The following is a 23,315-nucleotide window of genomic DNA, read 5'->3' as shown; positions in this document are numbered from 1 at the left end:
TTTTCTATTTTTGTTCTCTGGTGTAAACAATTATAAGATGGTTAGTATTGTAAACATGTTAATTATGATTTTTAAGGGAATAACAAATTTAATTGATTTTTATTAGCTACATAAGCATATGTTTTCTAACCTTTTTAAATATTGAGGATGATTTTTTTATTGCAATAAAATTTGGTAAGCAAGATCTGAAAGCTGCAACCTTTTTTTTTTTTGGTTTTTCGAGACAGGGTTTCTCTGTGTAGCTTTGCGCCTTTCCTGGAACTCACTTGGTAGTCCAGGCTGGCCTCGAACTCACAGAGATCCGCCTGGCTCTGCCTCCCGAGTGCTGGGATTAAAGGCGTGCGCCACCACCGCCCGGCTTTAGCTGCAACCTTTTGCAACAGCAGAAATTGTGTCTAGAGATTACTGCAGCCTGTGTTTTCATAAAATAGATTCTGAAGTAAACTATTTCAGTGGTTTTTTTTTTTAATCTTTTTTTTTTTTCCTGGAGCTGAGGACCGAACCCAGGGCCTTGCGCTTGCTAGGCAAGCGCTCTACCACTGAGCTAAATCCCCACCCCCCTATTTCAGTGTTTTTACGTTTGAGGTGAATACTGGACAGCAATGCAGAGAGTCTGAATGATTTCAGCCAGTGAATACAGGCATGGGTCAAACCAAGGTGGATACAGTGCTCATTATTGTAGATGTAACCAACCTTCTTACTAAAAGAAACACAGAACCAATGCGAAGAATAAAGCCAAGAGGTCAGAGCTAAGAGCTAAAACCTTACCCTTCCTCCTGCGGTGGTCCTACCTCTCTGAACCAGAGCTACTTTCTGTGTTAAAGTCCTTATATAGAATTTCTGTTCTGCCTTCTCTTTGGTTGTAAACCCAACCACATGACCGCCTCCTCACGGCCTTTCTGTATAGACCTCCAGGTTTTCCATGATTGGTATTGAGATTAAAGGCATGCGTATCCAATAATGGCTGTATCCCTGAACACACAGAGACTTACCTAACTCTGCCTACCAAGTGCTGGGATTACAAGCGTACGCCACCACTGCCCTGCTTTCCTATGGCTTGCTAATAGCTCTGACCCCGGGCAACTTTATTTATTAACATACAAATAACATTTTAATACAAATAAAATATCACCATACATTATAGTCATTTTGCAGCTTGACAGTACTTGACAAAGTCTGTTGGTTTTTGGAAAGATTCTCAAAAATTGTCCCCACATGAGAATCTTCGTTTGTGTAAGTACAGATTAGTTTTATCACATGCAAAGATATATGTGGTAATAACTGACCTTTTGGTTCACTTAATGCAATCCTAGCAATGTCTTGGCTACATTGACGAAACAGGATCTGTTATAATATGTACAACGGGTTATTAATGCATCATATTGAGTTAATTTGTACTGAGGGTGTTTTATTCATTGTGAGCAAGGTAATGAACGATTAACAAGCTGTTCTAGGGTTAGTGAAGGAAAGGTTGTGGGCCAAAAGAACCAGACTCCAAGAGAGGGTCACCCTAAGTTTGATTAACCCTGAACTGATAATGAATGGAGAGAAGCTGTGGGAAGCACAAGAATGATCTGGGAAGTCATAGGACATAAAGTTTGCATCTTTACAAAATAGAAGAGACCCACTCCACTGTGACTGTTTGATTTGCTATTATCTATTTACTTCACATGGAAATGGGAGTGTAGCTTTGATAAATTTCAATTGTATTCAGTCCAAGTACATAGCAGTTGACATTATTAGTGAGTAATGTTTGAGGGTTTTCTTTTTTTGATGATGTAGTGGGGCATAAGGAATTTCCTTATTCTTTGTTTTGTTGTTTTTCCCTGGACTAATAACATAAAAAGTAAACTCTACATGTGAAAACACAAATGTGAAGGGGTGAGGCTCAATATGGAGATGGAGTTGTCTCCCTGAGTTAGGATCGCCAGACTGAATAGGACTAGGATTCATCATTGATTCACTCCCAGGCAGACGTGAGAGGCCACAAATGAAAGCCTTCTCTGTGAAGACCTGGGTTTACACCCTCACATCTTCTTCCTCCCTTTCAGAAACCACACCTTTCCCTGAATGCCTGATGGACTCAGTCTGCAGGAGAGACTACATTTAGAAGACACTGAGTTGGGAATATGAAACTGTGAATTTAACAAAGATACCTGAGGATTCAGATTAGACAGATTAGAATTCTTGACTACATCACTTATTAGTTGTCATCTTTTATTATTTATTCTATGACTATGGCTTTTGTTGAGGAAATGATAAAAGAAGATGGCACAGGAAATTCATTGTTCTGATTTCTGTATATATACCGAGAAAACTTTTATTGAAAATATAGAAGAAATTTGTCTTCATCATGGGAACTAGGTAAAGCTTTGGGTTTGTGAATTGGTATCTTATGTATGAAAGTGAGGATTTTGGGAATTGTCTAACTGCTTCCCTTGCTGGCTAAACTCAGCTATAAGCCTCATGTCATGATGTATATGAACCTAGTGACAGCATTTCTGTATTCTGCTTTACCTCATATGTGCTTTTCTTACTTTTTACAATTTGAGACAGTGTCCATATGAGCCAGGTGGGTCTCCAGCTCATGATCCTCGGTAGCTTCCTGAGTGTTAGGCCTGAAGTGTGCCTTCTCAGCTGAATGTTATTTTATTTATATAAACTTACGTTTAAAAGACACTCTTCACTATTAGTTGTAAGCCACTTTACGTTCTTTTGGTATAAAATGGGAGATAAGTAGTGTTTATTACAGAACAATTTTATGTACTACTATGTGTGATTGTGAGTGTGTGTGAGTGTGATGTGGGTGTGTGTTTGTGGGCATTGACCAGCCACTGTGCACTAGTCAAGGTGAGAGGACAAACTTGAGGAATCTGTTGTTCTTTTCTCTGAGTTTCTGGGATCAGCTGAGGCCGTTCATTCTGGGAGGCCAAGCCTCACTTCTGTTCCCAGGCCATCCTACTGGCCCTTGCACACGTGTGTTCAATCTCTTTAGTGCTATCAGACTTGCCGGGGAGTGCGGATCTTTCTGAGGCCCTTTGTCCTCATAACCCCACAATTACAGTCAGCTGTGTTAAGTGTGCCCTATACAGGTATCTGAGTGACAAGATGGGAGGGGTGAGATACACCTGAGAGGGGGAAGAACGCCCTTTGTCATCTGAGTCACAGAGTGCCATGTATAGCAACTGTCCCTTTTGTCTGAACTGTAAGCGCTCTTCAGAATTACGTTCATTCATGTATTTGTGTGTGTGTGTGTCTGCGTGTGTGTGTGTCTGTGTCTGTGGGTGCGTGTGCGCATGTGCAGTCAGAGCACAGCTTGTGGGAATTAGTTCTCTTCTTCTACCATGTTGGTTCTGGCGGTCATATTCAGGTCCTCTGTGTTGGCAACAAGCACATTTGCCCACTGAGCCATCTCTTAGCCCAGGACTATACACTCTTAATAGTAAAGCTCACTGACTTCTGCTGCAGAGCCACTTTGAATGATCAAAGTATCACACTTACTTTCTGTTCCTCTTCACAGTTTTCTGTATCATTTTGCAAATGCGAGCTATCGTGGGACCTAACCTAGTCATGGACCTTTGAAATAGTTGAAATAATAATTTTATAATTTAAAACTTAACTGTTCATAGCCAAAAACTGCACATATGGTCGGAATTCCATTTACAGTTTTCTCTGATGGAATAAGGACCATGTTTGCATGCTAGGTGAAAATAGGATATTTGTGTTACTGAATTTGACCACAAATCAATCAGTCAATCAATCAATCTATTTATTTATTGGTTTCTCCAGACAGGGTTTCTCTGTGTGACTGTTCTGTCCTGGCTGTCTTGGAACTTGCTTTGACCAGACCAGGCTGGCCTGAAACTCACTGAGATCCACCTGCTTCCACCTCCCAAGTTTTGGGATTAAAGGTGTGCACCACGACCACCTGGCTAGCTGGAACTCTTAACGGCTTAGTTAGAGTCTTCTGAAACTTGACAGTTTCATTGTGGTAAAGGAAGCGTTAGTGATGTCAGCACCTGCCTTTCTGTGATTCAATACTCTTGGAATAACACAGTTGGAATTTGTGATCGGACTCCGGAGAGTCTGTCCATCTGGCCCAGAGTTTTCTGTTCAGGTGGATTTGAGTTCTCTGTATTGATTTTTGTTGTTTTCTGTTTTTCCTATTTCAGCACATAAAACTTTTGTTTTGCAAAATGAGTTAATATAAGCTTAATTTTAATCAAAATGACTTAAATGTTTGATGTGCTTATATTGTGAAATGGTCTTTAATAACTCTTTGCATTAAAATTATTGAAAGTTGTATTCACAAGTACAAATGTAATTAGTAATATTATATTTTTAGCAAATAGATTTCTTTTTTTTTTTTTTTGGTTTTTCGAGACAGGGTTTCTCTGTGTAGCTTTGCACCTTTCCTGGAACTCACTTGGTAGCCCAGGCTGGCCTCAAACTCACAGAGATCCGCCTGGCTCTGCCTCCCGAGTGCTGGGATTAAAGGCGTGCGCCACCACTGCCCGGCTAGCAAATAGATTTTTAAAAAAGATTTATTTATTTTATGTATGAGTACTCTATCTGCATGTATACCTTTAAGCTAGAAAATGGCATCAGATCCCACTAGGATGTGGGTTCTGGGAATTGAACTCGGGTCCTCTGGAAGAACAGCCAGTGCTCTTAACCACTGAGCCATCTCTCCAGCCCCCACAAATAGATTTTTAAGATGAGTACAAGTTTTATAGATTTTTAAAAATCACCTAGATAGTGTGAAAGTAGTAACTTGTTTTTCATTTTCAGGAAGCTAAGGATTTTAGATTTTGTAGTGATAATTTAAATCAATCTCCATCCAGTTGTATTATAAATTTCAGAGAAAAGGGCAAAAAGCAAATTGGGAGGGAAAAACTAAGAACAAAGAAATGCAGTTTTCAAAATAACAATTGGATATTTTTTAAGGGCTCAGGTGAATATTTTAAATTTTATTGTGTTTTTTTAAAAGGAGCTTAACATGTAGGGAATCATTTTACCTTATGTAAACTTTTTGATACATACCATTTGTTTTAAAGATTACTGTATATTATACAATAGTCTAATTACACTATTAAAAAGACTTAGGCTTTGACAAATAATTAAATGTTAATCTTTTATTCTAACTCAGAAATTCTTTGTAGCTACCTTTTTAAAGCAGTTGAAATTTAAAGGCAATTTTTTAAAGCAGGTTCTTGAATAATTATTTTCTTTAATTTAGAAAAAGAAATCTTGTTAGCATTGCCTTATTTTTATAATTTGTTTGCCAAAAACCAGTGTTTGAACCCTGCTCAAGGCTGTGAGCATTCTTTATTGTAAGTTGAGTTCCTGCATGTCAGAAATAAATCCTTCTTCAAAAGGGAAGGAGATGCTTCTTCTCTTTATTGTAAGGTTTGACCTCAGCAGAATTAAGAAAAGCACAATTACCTGAGCCGTCCCCCTTACCTGGCTTAGTTTCGTCACGTGAGCATTCCGGTTACGGTTACGGTGAGCTAAATGCTCCCTCCACCTGCCTCTCAGTTTGTTTACCAGGAAATCAAGATGTGTAAACTGCAGGAAGTACTATTTGACCCTCTCCGACAGTATCTCATTACAATAATTGCTAATCTCTGAATAAGACAGCCATGTTTGGTGAGAGAGAGGTTGTGTTAGGTAGATTCTAGGTGTTTCAACAAACAGAGCATTGCAAATGCTGACTTGAATTGTGCTTTCATTGTAGCGCTTGATAAAAGACATATTGTGACCTTTGGGGTCAGCAGAGCTAGGATACAATAGTAAGTATTCTTTCAAGCCTTTCAACTGAAAATATCGGGGCTTGTTGTGGAGTGCTGTCTCTGCCCTGAATCGAAAGGATAATGGCTACTTCCTGATTAAACCCTCCACAGTAAGCTGCCACTGTTGTGCTGAATGTCTTTCTCTGGCTAAGGAGAGCATTTGCTGTTTTCTTTATTGTGTATCACTGTGTTTTCACTGACGAGTCTTTTAGAAGTATTTCCTGAACTTGAACTTACATTTTGAGTAGAAACTACTGTTTTAAGTTTGGAGGATTTTTAAAAATTCGAAAGTGTTTCTGTTTTGTATCTTAAATCCGACCATCTCATATACTAACTGTATATATTTTGGTTAAGAAACAAGCTTTAAAAAACCATTAGCATGATAAGTTATAGAAAGCCGCCACCTGCATAGTACTCTCAGCAAAATCCTGAACTAACATGCAGTAAACCTTATTGTTTTCAGACTCTGGGATAGATTCTAATTTATTTTCTAGAAGAAATTTCTGTTTCCATGCTGTCATAATGTATTGTTTTAATTCTTATTAAATTGTTTTCTTACATTAATTACAAGGGCCCTGTGATAGCAAAATGAATGTTAAGTACTCAAAGCATAAGAAGGAATAAAGAACTGCTTAGCTTTAATCCTGGAGCTGGCAGCCACCCCATCTGTGGCCTTGGGACAGTTGTTTAAACTGCTTACCTTGTTTTCTTGTCTCCTACACAGGTGCTTAAATAAAATGTGTTTATTTATTTATTGCAATACAAAAAATATAAAGGAAACACATTTTATGAGTGTTTTATAAAATAGAGAACTAACTTCCCAGATGGGAACATTAGTGTTATTAGTATATAGAAAAGCAGGAGATTCACGTCTTTACAGTGAAATGATCATCTAATTTAAATACAGCTTGTTTTTCTTAACCCTTCATTACGCAAGAATTATGAATATTGTTGGATACATGACTAAAATAAGAAGTAGGCAGCTGATAGTTAATTCATTCGAGTCCCAAGCATGCTTCTGACCTTTGTAAGGATGAGCTTGCTTAGAGAATAGAGAAGAGTGTATATATTATATACTGGGAAGTGTAGGTTATTTAAATATTATCATTTTTAATATTTAAGCTCCAGTCGTAAGTATTTTGTTCATGTAAGAGATAACATTTTAAAATTATTAAAAATTAAGTGCAGTTTCTGAAGAAGGCTATAGAATCTAAAATAGGCAAACATTTAAAAATATTCTGGGGAAATATAAATAATCTAGCTTGTGTTGAGAGAATTGAGGTACCTTCTTTTCAAAATGCTTATCAAGTTCAATTTGATTCAGTAGTTTTAAATATAAGTTATTGTATCTCAGAAGGTTCTAAATATTATGTTTAATGTCAGGTTATGAAAATAAAATTTACAACAGTGCCTCTTTCATTTGGTAGTGATAAGTAATAGATGCCATTTATTGTTACATAGAAACCGATGAGCTAATTTATCATTTTATATTCATGTTAATCACATTAGGCACAGTATCACTGCTTCCATTTTCATTGCCGAAGAAATGTGTAGAGAATTTAAATACTGTGACTAAGGTTCTTTTGCCAGTGTCAGACTCAAGTGAGAAACACTAACAGAACCCAGAATCCAGAACTCCAGAGTCCTACAGAGTCTTAAAAAAAAAAAGACACTTTATATTTTGTTGATTATAAAGGTGCTCACACCTTTGGTTTAGATGGATTTATTTATCAAATATTTTAGAGTACCTCCCAGTTTTCAGACACTGTATGAAGTAAAATTACTAACAGTAGGAAGCCAAACAAAACCCTTGTCTCAGAAAGATCACAGTTTTAATATAAGAAGTAGAAAATTAGCAGGCTGTGATAGTACAGTGTGATAACTGATAAAGTGCAGGTAAATACACAGTGCTAAATGCTGTATAAAGTGATAGTCACTATATTGTTTTTATTTAAGATTATTATTATTGCTATTACTATTATTGTTTTGACATTCTGATGATAGAGCCTTAGAGAATGTTAGGTACCCTACCACTGGACTATTGTAGGTATCCGGAAAATAACAGCAAGTAAACCTTCCAAAGATTTACTTTTGTATAACATAGAGTTCGGATGGAGATAAGCTATAATGAATAATTTGTGAAATATGTGGCATGTTAGACTGTAAATGGTACTAAGCAAGAGAGAAAACTAAACAAAGGGAGCAGGATCACTTTTGTCACTGTTCTGGGCTCTGGAAGGACTTAACCAAGGTGGTGATTGAGCAATGATCAAGGTCTATGTACTTACCTTTCCAGGCAGAAAGCATTTTCAGGGCATGCCTGATATGAACTTAGGAAATAAATGGAGGCCATTGTGGTTAGAAGTAAGAGTGAGGAAGAGGGGAGAGTAGAAAGGTGTATTTCAGGAAGAAGGAAGGAAGGAGAGGCTGTTCACATGAGACCCTTCAGACCCCTGTTAGGACTTAGTGGAACTCAGGCTTTTGCATAGATCTAGTTTGTAGTTTTAAAGTATCATTCTATTGGCTGTGTTGAGAATAGACTGTAGTCATGGAACATTGTTACAGAATTCTTTAATCTAACAGAAGGGAATGGCTTGGTAGAATTTAAACTCTGGATGTTTTGAAAGGTAAAACTGAAAAGATTTCTTGGTGATGCTCACAATGAGAGGGAGAAAAGATGACTAGAAGGATGATGTTGCCATCACATCAGCTGTGAGATGAAGAGGTTTTCCAGGTGAACCATGGGTAGGGATAAGGAATCAGGACTTTTTCCATGTGGTACACTTTAAGTGCCTAATAGAAGTGCAAAGAGAGATGTAGGAAAGCTTCACCTAGACGATAACAATCTAAATTGATATTGAAGAATGAATTTGACTTATCCCAGCATAAGAGATGTTTCCTCATAAAACTCGCAGGTGTTCCCTGGAAAATCTTTACACTTTGGTGTTGTCTTCTTTATATACTTACTAACTAGAGTAGCATCCAATCATCTGGAAAGTATTGTTATTATTACTTTCAAATTATTGTTTGTGCATTGGTGTTTTGCCTGCATGTATGTCTGTGTGAAGGTGTCATATCCCCTGGAACTGGAGTCACAGACAGTTGTGAGCTGCCATGTGGGTACTGGGAAATGAACCCAGGTCCTACGGAAGAGCAGCCAGTACTCTGAACCACTGAGCCATCTTTCCAGCCCCAAGTGTTGTTATTTGAAATGTAATAAAGTTGTTTATGTCAAAGAACTAAGTACCTGGATAGTTAAGTTTTCATAGTATTTCAATGACTAATCATGAGCTGTACTTGAGTGCTTTAGCTGTTGGTTCTCACCATAGTGCTGCAAGGTAAATATTATTCTCATTTTGCATGGTGACAAAGTGGGGACAAGAGAGATTATTAATTGTCTGAGTCCTTAATGACTAGTTAGGCCGTTGATAGATAGCATTGACCATGCTCCGTATTTTAAAAATGTATACTCTTGAGGTTCATTAACAAACAAAAACAAAAAGCTTTTGTGTGAGAACCCAAGAAGGTTTTTTAGAACATTAGTTTCCATCCTGTATTGTAATATAATGATACTCTTCAGAACAAGCTTATGGATTCTTGGTCATGGAGTCAAGCCAGCTGTCGGTTGGTCTTTTAAAAATTTCTATGGTTTCTCTACCTTCCCCTGTTAGAGATGTTCCCCCTTCTCCTGCCCCCAGACCCCTTTGTAGTGTTCAGTAGAGTAGGAGTCTGACAAATTCAGCCGCTATCATCATCATCATCCTCATTTCTTTTCCTAATACATTGTGACCTTAGAAGTCATAATTCAGTCTTCTGAAAATGATAAAATCTCAGAGATTAAGGGTGTAAGGACTTTTTAATTGATAAAGAATGGCTTTTAACTTGTGTTTTGTCAGCTTACAGACCAGCTTTGGCTTCCTTTTTGTCTTCTGTGGTGGTGTGGCAAGTGCTTTTCCTTGACTGGAACACTAATCTCCAAGGTATTAGTACATGTTTTCAATGTAAAAATGAACTGCCCCTGCTGTATTTCAGTACAGATTGCTACTGTACCTGGCTGTTGAAATAGCTTTGCTTTGGAGACTGTTTTTTATAAGTACATGCCTTTACAGCACTTAACATCATATGCTGATTTTTTCAAAGGAATAGAAATAGTTCATTCAAACTTCCTACACTTATATTTAAAGTCTTCTACTTATTGTCATACTCTAACTTAAAGTTTTGTAAGTATAATTTATTTTAATGTCATCATAATTATTAAATAAGCTATTTAAATTATTTGGTTGGCCTCCAAAATATCTTTAAAATAATTATATCTAAAATAGCTGTAATTTTCATATTTTAAATAGCCCTGCTAAGAATTAGAGTTATATGTGTTGACTGTTTCTTTTTAGGCATAGAAAATGTTAGCATACACATTAATAATATGTCAGTGTGTTACTCATTTTTAAAGTATTTATTTGGACAGCATCTTGGTTTTTATTCAATCAGGGAAAATGAGAGCCAAGTGGTTGCTTATGCCTAAAATTCCAACACTGAGGTTCATTTAGAAGGATTGCCTTAGAGGCTGAGGCCAGCCTAGGGTACAGTTTGTTTAAGGCCAATCTGAGAGACAGCGAGATACTCTACAAACAATTTTTTTCCTTTTGAAAAAAGGGCAATCAGAATCTTATGTATTTTTCTGGAATGGTTTCCCCTACCATTTGTTATTGAAATTCCCACTTAATGTGTTTGTTCAAGTGTAGGACTGGATTCCATGTTGTTTCACATGTGGTGGGTTATTAGATCCTGTTTTGACAGCCTGAGCCACTACAAACATATTCTGGCAAATAAAATCCAAACAAATATTAAGTATGAGTATTGATTTGATAACTTAAACAATTTGCTCAGTGTTATAAGCAATGCATAATCAAATATAAAAATTACAGTAATTTTAAAACATTAAGCATCTCAAAAAAGGGTCCAAGATCAATTGCTAAATGAGTGAGCTATATAAATAAAACACTTTGACAGTAAGGGAAACCTGGTAAATAGAGTTCCAGAGGAAACATTTTCATTAAACGGACCAGAGTGAGATCCCTGAGCACTAAAAAAAACTTCAAGCACTAGTTTAAGAAGCAAATTTCCTGAGATGGAATTAACTGTCTAGCAAATCACCCTACAGTACATAATTCAATAATTTTGTTTTTTGTCATTTTGGAAAAAAAATATATCACAAAACTTGCCATTTGGATTAGGTTTTTTTTTTTTTTTTGAGGGGGTGGTTTTTGGTTGTTTGTTTGGGGTTTTTTTTGTTTTGTTTTTTGTTTTTTGCTTGTGGGTGTGCTAGGCAACTGCTCTACCATTGAGCTATATTCCTACTCCCAACTTTGGCCATTTTTTTTTTCCATTTCTTTGGAGACAGAGTCTCACTATAGTGCTGCCCTGGCTATTCACTGTGTAGACTAGGCTACCATAGAGCTCCCAGAGATGTGTGTCTTTCCTTTCCAAGTGCTTCAGTAAGAGGCTATGGCACTACACCTGGCTGTTTGACCGTTGGAATGTATCTAATTCAGTATTGTGCAGGTACTCCTATTATTTCCACAATGTTCTCACCACCCCAAAATTCTGTAATTGTCAAGCAGTAACTCTAATCTGTTTTTGTCCTATAAATCTCTCATGTTCATACACTTTTTTATTGGGCAGACTTATTTTACTTAGCACAAAGTTTTCAAAGATGATTCCTCTTGTAGAATTTTCAGAACCTCGTTGCTTTATATGATTCAATTATGTAAATGAAAGAAGCATGATCTACCCTTGTATATGTGTGTGTGTGTGTGTGTGTGTGTGTGTGTGTGTGTGTGTAGATATATATATATATCATCCATTTATCTGCTAATGGATAGACTCTATACTAGTATCTGCTCAAAGTTCTTGTAGTAATATTGTGCTTAGCCTTTTGGGAATTGTCATGCTTCAGTTGAAAAGAATAGTCACCTTAGGAACCTAGTATTATATAGAAAGCATGGAGGTTGTGGAGACTTGGCTCAACAATTAAAAGTGCTTGCTACTCTTGCAGAGGACCAGAGTTCCATCCTAGGCATCAGGTCAGGAGGCTCACAACCAGCTCCAGGGCATCTGACACCCTCCTTTTGCCTCCCTTGGCATCCACATACATGAGTGTGCACAGACACATCAGCATAAATAAGAAATAAAGTAAAATTTAAAACGCAAATTATGGAAAAGATGAGGCTGAATCATTATTGCTTTCAGCATATATCAGATATTTTTATTTGGAAAAAAAGAAAAAGAAAAGCAGCCGTATGTGTTATGTGTGAGAACGTGTTTGAGTATAAAGGGCTTCTGTTTACAGTGAAGCTATCAAAAATGAAGCATTCTGGGTGTAAACGATCCCAGTCTGGGTGAAGTATTTCACAGGCTGTGATTACTGACTCTGGATTCCTCATTCCCTGGGCACTCTTTATAAAAGAATACCTGTTGATGTTTCTATAGGTATTCCTTGTAACTTAGTGTGTTTCTGTCTGTTTCTTCAAATGAAAGTTTATTGGTTGTATCTATGTGGCAGGGTTTTCAGAGGCTTCTAAAGTGGACAAAATAGATATAGTAGTTAACAGTCTACTTGTAGGAGACAGACAATAAATAATAAAATTTGCATAATACATAGATTAACAGTTTTATCATAAGTTCTAAAAAGTGTTGGTGGTGATGGTCTTTCACATCATGACCAGGAGAAGTGTCTAGTGAAGAACTGATGTAACAGGACAGGTGGCCATTCCGTAGAGGATTTCTGTAAACCCTGTGCACTTGTCGTCTGCAGAGTTGAGTTGCAGTGACAGAGAGCTTAGGTGTAAGGATGTGAAGTGTGCTGCCTGCCGTCAGATGTTTGTAATTAGTGCTGGACAGGGATGCAGGCTTCCATTTCCCAGTGTTTCTTCTTGTTTTACTTCATTTACTTTTGTTTGTTTGAGATAGGGCTTCTTACAGGGGTCAGGGTAGGGCTCAGTGGCAGAGTACTTGCCTAGCCCGTGTTAGGTCACAATTTTAATCCCAAAACATGTTCTTTCAAAAGCAAGATGTCACCCAGGCTGGTCTCAGACTCCCTAGCTAGGGGAGTAACTGGGGCTAGCCTTGGGCTTCTGATCAGCCAGATTCTCCTGCCTCCTAGTGCTCAACTTCATTTTCATCCTTTTGTGTTGCTTTGTGTTGAATGTAGTTGCTTTTGTTTTTATTTGAGAAAGTCCTTACTGTGTAGGCTAGGCTGGCTTGGAACCTGTTATCTAGCCCAAGCTGACCTCCAGGTTGCAATCTTTCTGCCTCCATTCTATGTGCTGGAGTTACAGACATGCACCAAACCTCCAGTTTATGTTGTATGCTTTTCTTACTTAGAAATAGGATGGCAAATGAGGGTGGTTATTAGCTATGATATTATTATAGTTTTCTGTGGCTTACTGATAGTGTGCAGAAACACCAAAAAGAAACGGCTGCTTTAGAAGGCTAGGAAGACATCGGCAGTGACAAAACTGTTCTTTCTGTAAAGAATGAAAAAGATCAGAAAGAATCGTATTACTTGAGCTCGTATTCATGACAGCAGCCATCATCACTTCGGCATAAGGTAAATAATGGTTTTGTGTGTTTGGGTTTTGCTATTATGGTTATGGAACTGGGTTAACAGATGAAGGAGTTGAAGTGCAGGATTTCCTTTGCTTAATAGCTTTAACAGGGATGTGAAGGCCTTGAGCAAAGCAACCGGAAGCACTGAAATGAATGAATATCAAAGATCACTAAGGGAAGCCAGGGTCTTATAAAAGTAAAAAATGGAAATAGAAGAATTAAGAAAAAAAAATACAGTCATGGCGGCTCATGTCTGTAATCCCAGTACTTGGGAGGCTGAGGTAGGATTACTGTGAGTTTGAGTTTGAGACCACCCTGGGTGGAAGAGTGGGAGCCTGCCTCAAAACAAAACCACCAAATAATTTTTTTTTTTTTTTTGGTTTTTCGAGACAGGATTTCTCTGTGTAGTTTTGGGGCCTGTCCTGGATCTCGCTCTGTAGACCAGGCTGGCCTTGAATCTGCCTGGCTCTGCCTCCCAAGTGCTGGGATTAAAGGCATGTGCCACTACTGCCTGAAAAAAAATTTTAAAAGGGAAAAAAAATTCAAAGTTAATAAAAGTGACAGGATGGAATGGATATAGGAAGTATCGTGAGCAAACACATACAACTTTCTCAGGCCCTTTACTATGTATTATTGCGCTTTGAGTGATAGATTAAGTGAAATGTGTAGATGTAATTGATCAATATCCTACCCTCTCAAACTTCGGATTTGTTTTTTTTAAAGATTTATTTATTATGTATACAGTGTTCTGCCTGTAGGCCAGAAGAGGGCACCAGATCTCACAACAGGTAGTTGTGATTTACCATGTGGTTGCTGGGAATTGAACTCAGGACCTCTGGAAGAGCAGTCAGTGCTCTTTGCTGAGCCATCTCTCAAACTTTGTGGCAGACATTTGGTCAAGTTGTTACTGCTTTTAAACAGTGATGAAGTTGCTGAGGATCCAAACAGCTCAAGTGAGGACAGACGTCTCCGTCCCTCGGAAGGCTTCAGGTTCTGTCCTCGCCTCGTCTAGTACTGCTAAAGAGTTTTGAAATTGCTCCTCTAGATCGAGAGCAATGCGATTGTGTTAGGAGCCTTCCGGGCAGATCCAACACCCACAACAGTCACAGCTACTGTTGGTTCCGTATCATAAGCCACAAAACAACTCAGAGGATGCTAGTCAGAGAAGCTGTATGCACGCCAGGTACCCTGTCAACAATGCTCTCACTCCAGATTGAAGACTTAGAGTCACTTCCAGGCCTACTAGTTTATACTTGCTCTCAAGAGCCTGGAGCAAGAGGATCACTGGAAACTTGAAGCCATCCTGGTATACATAGAAAATTCTAGGCTAGCTAGGATACATAGTGAGACCACGAACTAAAAAATACAAAAATAATAATTTGGAATCGCTTCCCAGCTTCTTCCCCAAACAGCAGTCAGCCTTCTCTTTTAGTTGAACATATCTGCAAATGATGGGAGCTCTCTGTCCAGTTATAGGAGAGTAGCCAACGCTGACCTGCTTCAGGATAAGCTCTGGGCCATGTCTACTGTTACCAGCAATATTGCCGTCATGAATGAAAACAAGAATTGCTAATCTCAAGTGGAATGATGATACCCAATTTACCTACCTCTAGATTTGTTGTTAGGTAAAATGAGAAAATATGTGTATACTTTTCAAATTGCAATTTTAGTGATTGTCGTGTGTTTTCATTCAAGCCTTCAATTCAGATTTTATAAGCTCAAGGCTCTAAGGAAGACAATAATGTCTACTTCTCAAGGTAGAAAGCCACAGATCTGAACACTGCCATGTGGTTTAGTTAGAATTTAATTAGAAATAGACAAGAGTAAGAAGAGAGGAACCAGATTTGCTTGTGAGTCAGAATGCTTCTCCAGTCCTTGGAGGCCTAATGTGAGGTCAAGTTCAGCAAGGAATGGGAGGACTTTGCAAGCCTGTGAGAGCCTAAGGTGTAACACGTGGTGTGGATTAAAGGGGACTCATCTGTTTGGAAATATCAGAGTGAGGATGAGGGAGCTTTCTATTTTTAGTAACCAGTTTTCTATCAAGCATTACTACTTTAAAAAGTCAGGATCACTACTGACATGGAAAACTAAAGAAAAGGAGAGGTGGGGCTTAGAACTCCCAAGGTGATTGCAGTGTTTACAGTAAAGACTGAGTGACGTTGTGGACAAAAGACGTCCAGTAGCATCCTTAGACTCTGGGGCTTGCAGCTCCCTTTATAGCAGCATGGCCAGTCATGTGACTGCTTAATGAGGATGTGAAACAAGTCTGGCCCTTGCTTGATTCAAACTAGTTAGTCCCTAAACTGGGCTCATGTGGCTTTAGCTGGGTGTCTTTTGTTTTGTTGTTTTAATGCTTACAACATGGTGATGCAAGGTTAATGAGCACAGAGAGTGACTTGAACCCCTGCTTTATTATTTCCCTGTGTCTGTCACACATGAAGTTATAGGTGCTCTACATTCAGTCTTGAACAGAGTCCAGAATCAGGAATCAATAAAGTCGAATAATATTCTCTCAGAGAGAGATCCAAAAAGTTTGTTTTCAACAGCTTTATGGAAATCTGATTTACATATCATACATTTTACCATTTCAAATATCATTCAGTTTTTAGTGGATTCTCAGATTAATGTGTCTGTCAACACAATCAATTAAAATATTTTATCGTCGCCCGGAGTAGCCCAGTTCCTCATTTTCTCCCAACCTACTCACAGCTCTAAGGAACTGCTACTATGGTCTGAATTGGGATTGGGTGTTTGTTAACTTCTTGACCTTTTATCCACGGAACTGAAAATAAGGGTTCACACAGATATGCAGAACTGGCAAGACAGCTTTATTCAAAGTAAAGGGGTAGTGCAGATTAGGAAAGGATACAGTGTCAAGATTGACAGTGGGTCACATGAGTGAGGATTCTCAACTCCAGAGAGGAGTTTGGTTCTTTCCTTTGGGACATTGATAATATTCACGTGAACTATACATTTTAATATATATTAACTTAACCTTTGTAATATATTCTTTCTTTTTTTATTATTTTCTGAATTTCATATATTTTGCCCCAACAATATCCCTAAGTATTAGAATATCATTAGATTGTATTTGGAAGGTTTAAGACCTTGTATAACAGTGCTCAGAAAGGAATTTTAATGTGATGTCCTAGAAGGGATATAGTACACCCAGAGCCTTGAGTGCAGTCCTGAGCATCACAAACAAAATGAAACACTTCATGTGCACATCCCAAATGTGTCTTTATATGACCTGCATTGAATGTATGGACCATCATTAGACAGAAAAATGCAAGGATATGATGGGTATTAACTATGAGCCAAAATGTTTTGTGTATTTCAGTAAAGTAAAACAAAGTACTAACCAACAGTAAACTATTCTAAAGGTGATCTGTGAAATAGTCGACAATTCTGAAGGTATCCTCTAGAAACACTTTATTAAATTTAATAAGATTATTAAAGGATTATTAAAGTTAATATGGTCTGGTGACTTAACCAGACAGCACACCTGCTGCAACTACAGAAGAGTTGGGACTGTAAATGCTCATGTAAGACTCCACTTCAGATCTTCAAAGGCTAGTTTATGTTTAGGCCCCTCAGAAGGCTAAGTGTAAGAGTTACCATGTGACCCAGCAATTCTATTCTTATATATCAATCTATTTCTAATCTGAAATGAACTATATATCTACATAACCATTGCGTGCTCATGTCAGTAGTCACTGTAAAATCTAAAAGTAAAAATAACCCAAAAGATCATTAAGTGGTAAATGAGGTGGTAGGGTAAAAATAAAATATTATTCATCAATAAAAAGGAATAAAGTAGCCGGTTGTGGTAGCACACGCTGGTAGGATTTGCTGAAGGAGGCGGAGGCAGGAGGATCACAAGTTCAAGGCCAGCCTGAGCTACACATTTAAAAAAAAAGGAATAAAGTATTATGTATGCTATTAAATGGAATAACTTTGAAACATGGTTTTAGGCGTCACAAACAATCACTGCATGATTATTTTTATGTAAATTATGTAGAATAGACAGATTCATAGAGAATGAAAGCTGGTTAGTGATTCTGACACAGGGAATCAGAGAATAATTTAGTGACCTGGACTGTTTCAGTTACCCAGTCCTTCCTTCAGATAGTGCACTTAGCTGCCTAGCTCCTCGCTTTCATGTGTATGAATACATATCCCTTTCTGGACAATGGGGTAAGGTCTCCTCTCCTAACAACCAGTTTCTATTCAAATATATTCCCCAGTGTATTTGAGTATGAAGAAAACCCAAGCCCACCTGACTTGTTTGGAGTGAATACGAATTAAGACCAACTTATGTCTTCAAGTAAAAGTTCAGGGAAAATCTTGTATTTATCATCTTATATCTATACATAATTGGCCATGCATAGGATTAAAATAAGATGCATTGTGGTGAAAGACATGCCTAATATAAAAAGTTATTATACATATTGCTTAAAATTGGTAGTTAATGTGTAAATTATCAAGTCCAAATGGAAAGAACTTGGTCCCTAATTACTGAAAAAAGGAACACTGCAGTCTGAACAAAACTCATTCTTTAGTTATGAACTTATGAAATTAAGCATAAACTATAAGGAAAAAGCAACACAGTTACCTAAAACCAAACTAAAATTTTGCTATTATCTAAAGTTCACACAAGAGTATCCTCTTTGGAGGGTGAAATTGCCAAGGTGCGGGTAATCTAGAGGTAAGCATGTGTCCAGGTTTGCCTGTGAGAGAGAAGTGCTTGCTGTTGTAAATCCTCTGGACATTTCAGTTACCTTTAGTCACATTGAACTGATGAAGAAGTGATGTTGACATATTGAGCTTTCCTAGTCTTGCATCTTTCCTTTGGCAAATCAAAGCAGTTTTCTTCTACATTGTGACTAATCGAAGAACAAAGCATCTGGCCGGAAGTGTGCTAGGCCCTCCCTCTCACAATAGCTCTTTGAAGTATAATTAACCCCATTTTATTGATTCAGAAACTAAGGCTCAACAGATATACTGCTGTGTGCTGTATAACACAGTGAATTTGGGAACTACAGAGCAGTAAAAGGTCAATGTAATTAGCAGCTTCCGGGTAGACGCTGAAACTCTCTGTTGTGACCTGGAATTAGTCAGATGCAGCTGGGGGGATAAATCCACACTGGGGCCTTTTAGCTTTCACTTCAGAATAGGCTTGGGCACAGCTTTCTTCAGTTATCCTGGATCTGGTTCACCAGACACCAGTCACCTCCTCCATGCCACCCAAGTTTGACCCCGAGATCAAAGCCAGAGGATCACCTGAGTCGAGGTGGGTGCTGTATCTATCTGCCTTGGCCCCCGAGATCAGTCCCCTGCCCTGGGTCTGTCACCAAAAAAAGTTGGAATGACATTGCCAAAGCACCCAGTAACTGGAAAGATCTGAGGAGTACAGACAGTGAAGCTGACCATCCAGAACAGACAGGCCCAGATGAGGTGGTGCCCTCCGCCTGATCATCAGAGCCCTCACGGAGCTACCAAGAGCCAGAAAGAAGCAGACAAACATTAAACACACTGGAAATACCACTTTTGATGAAATTGTCAACATTGCTGGGCAGATGCAGCACACTGGTCTTTAGCCAGAGAACTTTCTGGAAATATTAAGATCCTGGGTACTGCACAGTCTGTGGGCTGCAGTGTGGATGACCTCCATCCTCATGACATCGTGGATGACATTAGCAGTGATGCTGTGGAATGCTCAGCTAGTTCAGAAGCAAGAACTGAAATAAATGGCAATTAAAAAAGAAAAAGGCTCTTGGGTCTGTACTCAGTGGAATGCGGTGTTTGGACTATTGGAAGGGAAACCTGTCAGGCATGTAAACAGCCTGAGCAGTGCTGAGAAGAGGCAAGTGTGACATGATATCTGTTAGGAAACTTTCTGATAGCCTCTTTAGGTTGCAAGGGAAATAGCTCACAGAAACACAAGTAAAAAGATTGGGTGCCGGGCGGTGGTGGTGTACGCCTTTAATCCCAGCACTCGGGAGGCAGAGCCAGGCGGATCTCTGTGAGTTCGAGGCCAGCCTGGGCTACCAAATGAGTCCCAGGAAAGGCACAAAGCTACACAGAGAAACCCTGTCTCGAAAAACCAAAATAAATAAATAAATAAATAAATAAATAAATGAATGAATGAATGAATGAATGAATGAATGATTGGTATGTATCCAAATGTTTCGGAGAATTAAAGAAACTCAAAAGGATAGGTCTAAGGAGAAGAACCTGGGATTAACCATACTCTTACCTCTGAGGGCCACTCAGTTTCTCTGTACATGTATTCTTCCATTTTCCCAGCCAATTTTGTGCTGGCTAGTTTCTGTCAACTTGACACAAACTAGAGACATCAGGGTAGAGGGGATCTCTGTTAAGGAATTGCCTCTATCAAAATGGCCTGGGGATATGTCTGTTGGACATTGTCTTGATCAGTAATTGATGTGAGCAGGTAGGCCTGGTATTTTTAAGAAAGTTGGAGCTGGGCAGTGATGGCACACACCTTTAATCCCAGCACTCAGGAGACAGGCAGGTGGATCTCGGTGAATTTGAGGCTAGCCTGGTCTATAAAGCAAGGCCCAGGACTGCCAGGGCTGTAGAGAGAAACCCAGTCTTGAAAAAACAAAAACAAAACAAAACAGGAAAAAAAAATGAAGTTGGACGGGCAAGCCAGTAAGCAGGGTTCCTCATGGTTTCTGACTCCAGGTTTCCCCCCAACTTCCCTTGATGATGGACTGTAAGACAAAACAAACCCTTTCCTCTTCCAGTTGAGTTTGGTCAGTGATGTAGCATACCACTCTCTCTATTTATATCTTCCTTCCTTCCTTCCTTCCTTCCTTCCTTCCTTCCTTCCTTCCTTCCTTCCTTCCTCCCTCCCTCCCTCCCTTCCTTTCTTTCTTCCGTTTTGCCTGCTGTGCTTGGTTCTACCCTGGGATTCAGGGCTATTCAGTCTCGGGTTCCTGGCCATCCAGGAAGTGTAGGACGTGGGCTCCCTTTCATGGCATGAGCCTCAAGTTCAATGAGAGCTCACCACTCTTGTTTAACTTGTATCTCCGGTTGATGGGCTTTGATGATTGCCCAGCCAAGAAACACTTTGCTTGTTTGTTCATATCAGAAAGAACATGATTAGATTATAACATCTTTTGGAGGCAAATAACATATGTGGTAGACTTCTGGCCAGCCATTATTTCTGTGAGTCATGCCTACTTAAGGTTTGTTTCATTAGTGTAGGGAAGCAATGACTTCTGGGAATAAAAGCTAGAGTCATTTACATACTATAAACCACTGAGTTACATGCCATTCCCTCTGTTTTCAGCAGAATAATGTGTGATTTTTCCTACTTTCTGAATAGATGTGGACGGAAGATAGAAACGGGTTTTATGACTTAAAAATTTCATCAAAGAGCCAGGTGGTGGTGACACATGCCTTTAATCCCAGCACTCGGGAGGCAGAGGCAAGGGGGATCTCTGTGAGTTTGAGGCCAGCTTGGGCTACAGAGCGAGATCCAGGAAAGCGCAAAAATGGAAACCAACCAACCAAACAACAACAACAACAAAACCCCAAAACCAAAATAATATCAAAGTAAAAGATTTTTCCTCTTCTGTGTGAAACCAAAACCAATCAACCAACCAACAACAACAAAGCAAGAAAGAAACAAGCAACACTATATATAAAAGTAAAAAAAATTTCCTCTTCTCTATATAAAACACAAATTACTGGTAATCTAGACAGGTCAATAATTTTCAATGGTCTTTAGCAACGACCCAGAATATATTGGTGCTTTAATAAATATGAACTCACGCCGGGCGGTGGTGGCGCACGCCTTTAATCCCAGCACTCGGGAGGCAGAGCCAGGCGGATCTCTGTGAGTTCGAGGCCAGCCTGGACTACCAAGTGAGTTCCAGGAAAGGCGCAAAGCTACACGGAGAAACCCTGTCTCGAAAAACCAAAAAAAAAAAAAAAAAAAAAAAAAAAAAAATATGAACTCACTATGTAGATTTCATGATTTCTAAGGGGTTATGACCCAAAATTTTTAACCCATTATTATACCTGTGACTATTAAAGAAATAGCTTTCTAAGCCATAAATTCTAGGGTTGATAGCCAGTGTTCAGGTTAGTACTGTTACAGGTCAGTGTTTTGTACATGTTCACCTTCACCACTGGGAAGGATGTTCATACATATGGATAACTGTGTATGGACTGAGCACATTTTATTTATGTATTTAGGAACACATATACATGTATATGTCACAGCAATTACAGCAAAAGAAGCCATGAATTTGAAAGAGAGCAAGAGTATATGGGAGGTATGGAGGAAGAAATGGAAGGGATAAATGATGTAATTATACTATAATCTCACAAAACTAAAAAATTATTTCTAAAAAGGTGTCTTGGATTCTGGTGTAAGGTCTCATTGAAAGGCGTTGACATCATCAGCCCCAGGGAATGGGCAAGTCTAAAGTGTGCAGCTGGCTGCTTCAGGATCTTTTCTCTGCTGCCACCTTGTCTACCTGCCGTTTGTTCTCTAACAGTGAGAAGTTCCAGTGTGTCTTTGTTTCCTCTCCACCAGTGATAACTGGACTAACTTAGCAGTGTTGCATAAAGCACAGAAAGAACGTTTGTGATTTTTACTAGGGATGTCTTGATGGAAACATTTGAGAAATCATGAAATATATAACTAGGATCATTTGACATTACTTTCTGAATGACTGTCCTACTCCTTGATAATGGCCAAATACACTCATCACAGAAAACATACAGCATGGTAATTGTTACAGTTTCGTCATAGAGGTAACTGCCATTCAGATATTTCCTGCATCAACATTTCTCAAGAAAACTTGAATAAGGTAGTACCTACCCCAAAGCTTCTTTGACAGTTTTAACAGTCTCCTTTATATGGAACAGATTTCCTCACTGAGCAAGATGTCAGTCATTTAGGTCAGTGTGCTGTACAGTAGTATTTTCAGAAGGATGTTGTTGTAGTTATTAAACACTTGAAATATTAGTGATGTGGTTTAAAAGTACTCAGGTTTAATGTTCAGTTTTAGTTTATGCATGTGATTATTAATTGCCCTATTGGATAATAGGATGTTTATGAATTACTTTTGTTGTTGAGGCACAGTCTCACTCTGCAGCCCTGGCAGGCCCCAGATTTATGGCAATTCTTCAGCCTTCACCTCCCAGTGTTGAGATTATCTATGTGAGCTACCACATCTGGGTACACATATTACTTGGGTTTTGTTATTGTTGTTGTGTTTGTTTCCTGAGAAGGTAGAGTGTCGGGCTCCACAGACTGGCCTTGAACTTACTGTACACTGAAAGGAAGTTTGAAATTCAGATCCTCTTGCCTCTCCCTGGGATTGTAGTACTGGGACTGTAGGTGTCAGCCAGGCACCTGCTTTCGATGGAAGGGGTCAAATCCAGGAATTTGTGTGTGCAAGGCAACCACTCTACCAGCTGAGCCGCATCCCAGCATTATGTGTTGCTCTTGGTACACTGATTGTGTGTTCCTAAAAATTCTTGCTGTCTAGTGGAGTTCTATCCTTAAATACTGCAGTAAATTGTAATGAGGGGCCTGTTTTTACATGTAGTTGAAGGAATAGCGCAGTGAAGATGATTTCAAATAATTTTTGGGTACTTCAGTTTGATTTTGTGTCCCAATAGAATCTATTCTGAGGATCCAGAGAACCACGTCCATTGAGTTAGTGTAGCTACTGTCGTTCTGAAGCTGGTGGGTGCATAGTGTACCATAATCAAATGAGTGCTTATGGATGGGATGCTTCTTCCTTTGCTTGGGCTCTTTGCTTTGTTTTTTCGAGACAAGGTTTCTCTGTGTAGCCCTGGCTGTCCTGGAATTCACTCTGTAGACCAGGCTGGCCTCGAACTCACAGAGATTCATCTGCCTCTGCC

General features: G+C 38.8%; 1 protein-coding gene and 1 pseudogene across 17 annotated transcripts in view; both read left to right on the top strand.

Moving 5' to 3' along the window:
- Positions 1-23,315, top strand: part of Baz2b (bromodomain adjacent to zinc finger domain 2B) — a 325,749-nt gene that overhangs the window by 176,355 nt on the left and 126,079 nt on the right. Inside the window, exon 5 of one of the 17 annotated variants that reach the window (XM_052723258.1) lies at positions 9,689-9,772. The exons of 15 other annotated variants lie outside the window; for them this stretch is intronic. The gene's annotated coding sequence lies outside the window, so the exon portion shown is untranslated. Of the gene's footprint in view, positions 1-5,773; positions 5,793-9,688; positions 9,773-23,315 lie in introns of those variants that run through there. One more of the 17 variants, XM_052723261.1, reaches the window with a different exon arrangement.
- On the top strand, positions 14,324-19,285 carry LOC128100487 (60S ribosomal protein L12-like; annotated as a pseudogene).

This window comes from Peromyscus californicus, unplaced genomic scaffold (assembly GCF_007827085.1).
Source record: "Peromyscus californicus insignis strain IS unplaced genomic scaffold, ASM782708v3 Scaffold_7__1_contigs__length_154581171, whole genome shotgun sequence".
NCBI lineage: Eukaryota > Metazoa > Chordata > Mammalia > Rodentia > Cricetidae > Peromyscus > Peromyscus californicus.
This window is presented reverse-complemented; position numbering and strand designations above follow the sequence as displayed.